Source organism: Bos indicus x Bos taurus, chromosome 2 (assembly GCF_003369695.1).
Source record: "Bos indicus x Bos taurus breed Angus x Brahman F1 hybrid chromosome 2, Bos_hybrid_MaternalHap_v2.0, whole genome shotgun sequence".
Classification (NCBI taxonomy): Eukaryota; Metazoa; Chordata; class Mammalia; order Artiodactyla; family Bovidae; genus Bos; species Bos indicus x Bos taurus.
In genome coordinates, this window is record NC_040077.1 from 488614 (window position 1) to 495209 (window position 6596).

A 6596-nucleotide genomic window follows, 5' to 3' on the forward strand; every position below is an offset into this window, starting at 1 on the left:
AATGTAGATTGATATAGCCACTATGGACAACAGTATGGGGGTTCTGTAAGAAATTAAAAATAGAGCTACCATGTGACCCTGCGATCCCACTACTGGGCATATAGCCAGAGAATAACATGGTTTGAAAGGATATATGCACCCTGATGTTCATTGCAGCATTTTTTACAATAGAGAAGACATGAAAAGCACCTAAATGTCCATCGACAGATGAACAGATAAAGGAGATACATACAAACAAGGAATATTCAGTTCAGTCACTCAGTCGTGTCCGACTCTTTGCGACCCCATGAATCACAGCACACCAGGCCTCCCTGACCATCACCAACTCCCAGAGTCCACCCAAACCCATGTCCATTGTGTCAGTGATGCCATCTAACCATCTCATCCTCTGTTGTCCCCTTCTTGGGATGTCGCCTTCACTCTTTCCCAGCATCAGGGTCTTTTCAAATGAGTCACCTCTCCGCATCAGGTGGCCAAAGTATTGGAGTTTCAGCTTCAACATCAGTCCTTCCAATGAACACCCAGGACTGATCTCCTTTAGGATGGACTGGTTGGATCTCCTTGCAGTCCAAGGGACTCTCAAGAGTCTTCTCCAACACCACAGTTCAAAAGCATCAATGCTTCAGCGTTGAGATTTCTTTATAGTCCAACTTTCACATCCATACACGACCACTGGAAAAAGACAGACCTTTGTTGGCAAAGTGATGTCTCTGCTTTTTAATATGCAGTCTAGGTTGGTCATAACTTTCCTTCCAAGGAGCAAGCATCTTTTAATTTCATGGCTGCAATCACCATCTGCAGTGATTTTGGAGCCCCCAAAAATTAAGTCAGCCACTGTTTCCACTTTTTCCCCATCTATCTGCCATGAAGTGATGGGACCAGATGCCATGATCATAGTTTTCTGAATGTTGAGCTTTAAGCCAACTTTTTCATCTCCTCTTTCACTTTCATCAAAAGGCTCTTTAATTCTTCTTCACTTTCTGCCATAAGGGTGGTGTCATCTGCATATCTGAGGTGATTGATATTTCTCCCGGCAATCTTGATTCCAGCTTGTGCTTCCTCCAGCCCAGCATTTCTCATCATGTACTCTGCATATAAGTTAAATAAGCAGGGTGACAATATACAGCCTTGACGTACTCCTTTTCCTATTTGGAACCAGTCTATTGTTCCATGTCCAGTTCTAACTGTTGCTTCCTGACCTGCATACAGGTTTCTCAAGAGGCAGGTCAGGTGGTCGGCTATTCCCACCTCATTCAGAATTTTCCACAGTTTATTGTGATCCACACAGTCAAAGTCTCTGGTATAGTCAATAAAGCAGAAATAGATGTTTTTCTGGAACTCTCTTGCTTTTTCCATGATCCAGCAGATGGCAGTTTGATTTCTGGTTCCTCTGCCTTTTCTAAAACCAGCTTCAACATCTGGAATTTCATGGTTCACGTATTGCTGAAGCCTGGCTTAGAGAATTTTGAGCATTACTTTACTAGTGTGTGAGATGAGTGCAATTGTGCGGTAGTTTGAGCATTCTTTGGCATTACCTTTCTTTGGGATTGGAATGAAAACTGACCTCTTCCAGTCTTGTGGCCACTGCTGAGTTTTCCAAATTTGCTGACATATTGAGTGCAGCACTTTCACAGCATCATCTTTTAGGGTTTGAAATAGCTCAACTGGAATTCCATCACCTCCACTAGCTTTGTTCGTAGTGATGCTTCTTAAGGCCCACCTGACTTCTCATTCCAGGATGTCCTTAATGGAATATTATGTAATGGAATAGTGGCATATTAGTCAGTCATTAAAAAGAATCAATGCCATTTGCAGTAACATGGATGGATCTGGAGATCATCACACTGAGTGAATTAAGTCAGACAGAGAAAGACAAATATCATATGATATCACATATGCAAAATCTTTAAAAATGACACAAACAAACTTATTTACAAAATAGAATCAGACTCAAAGACTTAGAGAACAAACCTATAGTTAGCGGGGGAGAGGAGTAGAGGAGAGGGATAGATGGATTGACATGTACACACTGCTGTATATTAATACATATATATGAAATATAGAAAAACTGGTACTGGTGAACCTATTTGCAGGGCAGGAATAGAGATGCAGACATAGAAAAGGGACTTGTGGCCATGGCAGCAGGGAGAGGGTGGGACGAACTGACAGTAGCATTGAAACATATACATTACCATGTGTAACCCATGGTGTTTGTGTAAATGTACTTTGAACTTTTGAATAAGTGCCAGGAAACACAATTGCTGAATGGAATGGTAAGAGTATATTTAGTGATGGTCAGAGAAGCCTGGAGTGTTGCAGTCCATGGGTCACAAGAGCTGACTCATTGGGAAAGATCCTCATGCCAGGAAAGACTGAAGGTAAAAGGAGAAGGGGATGGCAGAGGATGAGATGGTTAGATCATGGTCTCAATGGACATGAATTTGAGCAAACTCTTGGAGATAGACGAGGGCAGAGGTGCTTGGCATGGTGCAGTCCATGGGGTTGCAAAGAACTGGAAACGACTTAGCGACTGAACAACAACAGGATTTTTAGGGCAGTGACACTATTCTGTGTGACACTAAAGTGATGAAACACTTCATTATATATTTGTCCAAACCGTTAGAATCTAACACCACCAGGAGTAAGCCTTAATGTGAACTGTGGATGTTGAGTGACAGTGAGGAGTTGATGTAGGTTTATCAATTGTAGCAAATGTACCACTCTGTTGCAGAGGTTGATAGTGGGAATGCTATGCATCTGCAGATGCTATGCATCTGCAGGCACTCTATACTTTCTGCTCCATTTTGCTATGAATCTGAGACTGCTTTAACAGTCTTTTTTTTTTTTTCTTTTAATGTAATGAGCTAGAGGAAAACTCATCGTGCAGACCTCCTCAGAAGAGTCTCATTTGTGTATAAGGGGAAAAAAACTTTGAAAAGTGGCTGAGATGAGGCCCACCTGGCTGAGCTCCCTACACTGGAGAGGGCCTACCCCTCACTTAGGTGGAGGGCGCTCCTGCAGCATGCCAGCAGCACCACTGCAGCCCATCATTAAAGAGAAGGGGCCTGGTCCCAGGACTAGGACACAGTGTCCAGCACTCCCCACTCTAGAGCCAGCATGTCAACTGCAGTTTCCAGCGTCCCACACTAGGGCTGGCTGTCACTGCTTGGAGAAATCATCATACCTCCAAAGGCTCTTTCCATCCAAGCCACCTAAAAGAGAGAGCAGGGGATCAGGTGCTGTTGGCTTCCACTGGGCATGCACTTGCACCATGGAGGCAAAGTTGGCACTTGGGGTCACATCAGTGCCACCAGAAGAGGAAATAGATAATCCTTCAGGGCTTCTGAAACTAAAAAAAGAAAGAAAGAAAAAGAGCTCATAGTGAGTATGCTTTGTGCAAAAGCTTGTGGACAGGGCCATAACACTGGAAGTGAGCTGGTGTGGGGGCAGCTGTCCTCCCCAGGAAGCAGCAGTTTGGGTCTCAAGACATTTTTCACTCCTAAAGCTTTTAAGATCCTCAATGATTTTTATCTGAATTATATTTATCAAGTTACCATATTAGAAAATTAAAACTGAAAAAAAAATTTTTTAATAGTCCCACAAGGTGAGGATAGGGTAAACAGCAAAAATGTTAGTATGTAAAAGTGAAAAAAAAAATTTTTTTATGTCACTGAAGTTGTATTGTTTTTTTTTAAATTTTATTTAATTTTTAAACTTTACATAATTGTATTAGTTTTGCCAAATATCAAAATGAATCTACCACAGGTATACATGTGTTCCCCATCCTGAACCCTCCTCCCTTCTCCCTCCCCATACCATCCCTCTGGGTCGTCCCAGTGCACTAGCCCCAAGCATCCAGTATCGTGCATCGAACCTGGACTGGCATCTCATTTCATACATGATATTTTACATGTTTCAATGCCATTCTCCCAAATCTTCCCACCCTCTTCCTCTCCCACAGAGTCCATAAGACTGTTCTATACATCACTGTCTCTTTTGCTGTCTCGTACACAGGGTTATTGTTACCATCTTTCTAAATTCCATATATATACATTAGTATACTGTATTGGTGTTTTTCATTCTGGCTTACTTCACTCTGTATAATAGGCTCCAGTTGCATCCACCTCATTAGAACTGATTCAAATGTTTTCTTTTTAATGGCTGAGTAATACTCCATTGTGTATATGTACCACAGCTTTCTTATCCATTCATCTGCTGATGGGCATCTAGGTTGCTTCCATGTCCTGGCTATTATAAACAGTGCTGCGATGAACATTGGGGTACACGTGTCTCTTTCCCTTCTGGTTTCCTCAGTGTGTATGCCCAGCAGTGGGATTGCTGGATCATAAGGCAGTTCTATTTCCAGTTTTTTAAGGAATCTCCACACTGTTCTAAATTATCCATTTTAAACTAAAAATAAGGCAATTTTTATTAACACGAATACTATTTTGAGAAATTATTTTCCAAAACAAAAAAATCAGTGAATCGCATTTATATTTTTATCAGTCTCTTTACTCTGGCTTAAGATAACCAAATTCTCATTTTTGCCTCTGCAGCCCAAAAGTGCAACAGTCAGCCCTCCACCATTGGTTCCACCAGTGCAGATTCAACCAACCTCAGATCAAAAATATTCAGGAAAAATAATCCCAGAAAGTTCCTAAAAGCAAAATTTGAGTGTGCTGACAATTTACATAGTATTTACACTGCATTAGGTATTACAAATATGTATTGTAAGTATTATAAGTATATATTATAGGTATATTAAAGTGTATGAGAGGATATACAAATGTTATATGCAAATGTTGCACTATTTTACATAAGGGACTTGAGCATCCAGTTTAGTAGCCTTAGGGTACCTGGAACCAATTTTCTGCAGATATCAAGGGACAATCTTAATAATTTTATTGTAATAAAGTTTTTACAATATTGTATTGGTTTCTGCTGTACAACACTGTGAATCAGCCATATGTATACATATATCCCCTCCCTCGTGAGCCTCCTCCCACCACCAACCCCACCCCACCCTTCGAGGCCATCACAGAGCACCAAGCTGACCTCCCGGTGCTATGCTATACAGCAACTTCCCACTAGGTGTCTGTTTCACACATGGTCACGTATATGTCAATGCGACTCTCTCAATTCATTCCCACCTTTGCTTTCCCCCCATTTCCACAAGTCTGTTCTCTACATCTGCACCTCAACTCCTGTCTGCAATTAGGTTCACCAGTGCCATTTTTCTAGATTCTATATATATACATTTAACATACAATATTTGTTTTTTCTTACTTCACTCTGTATGACAGGCTCTAGGTTCATCCACATCACTTGAGTGGTTGTTGACTTACTCAATTTCATTCCTTTCAATGGCTGAGTAATATTCCATTGTGGGCTTCCCTGATGCCTACAGTGGAGATACTGGTTTGACTCCTGGGTTGGGAAGGTCCCCCAGAGAAGGAAATGGAAGCCCACTCCAGTATTCTTGCCTGGGAAATCCCATGGGCAGAGGAGCCTGGCTGGCTACAGTCCATGGGGTCGTAAGAGAGTCAGACATGACTTAAAAGACCAAACAACAAATATTCCATTGGATATATGTACCACAACTTCTTTATCCACTCATCTATTTGTGGACACGTAGACTGCTTCCATGTCCTGGATATTTTAAATAGTGCTTCAATGAATATTGGAGTACATGTATCTTTTTGAGTTATGGTTTTCTCAGGGTATATGACAAGTCATATGGTAATTCTATGTTTAGCTTTAATACTCTCATTGTGCCTATGTTTAACATAAGCTACATAAGATTATAATACATTATATAGATATAAATTTAAGATTTATGATTATAAATTATATCTGATGCAAATTGATCAGCAAGGAAAGTTAATTTTTTTGATTTTTAAAAATTTACTAACTGGAGGAAAACTGTTTCACAATGTTTGGTTTCTGCCATACAATATAATTCAGCCAAAATTATACATGTGTATTTAGCTTTTTAAGAAACCTCCATATTGTTCTCCACAGTGGTTGCACCAGTTTACATTCCCACCAACAGTGCAGGAAGGGTACCTTTTCTCCACACCCTCTCCAGCATGTATTGTTTGTAGATTTCTTGATGATGGCTATTCTGGCTGGTGTGAGGTGGTACCTCACTGTAGTTTTGATTTGGCATTTCTCTAATGAGTCCCCTGCACTGGCAGGCAGATTCTTTACCAGTGATGTTGAGCATCTTTTCCTGTGTTTGTTGGCCATCTTCTTTGGAGAGATGTCTGTTTAGGTCTTCTGCCCATTTTTCAATTGGATTGCTTGTTTGATATTGAACTCCATAAGCTGTTTGTATATTTTGGAAATTAATCCTTTGTTGCTTGTTTGCAACTATTTTCTCACATTCTGAAGGTTCTTTTCATCTTGTTTATGGTTTCCTTTGCTGAGCAAATGCTTTTAAGTTTAATTAGGTCTCAACTATTATTGTTTTTATTTTCATTACTTTAGGAGGTGGGTCAAAAAAGATCTTTCTGTCATCAATAAATTTGGTTAAGTTGCAGGATACAAACTAAGGCAGAGAAATATCTTGTATTCCTATACACTTAACAATGAAA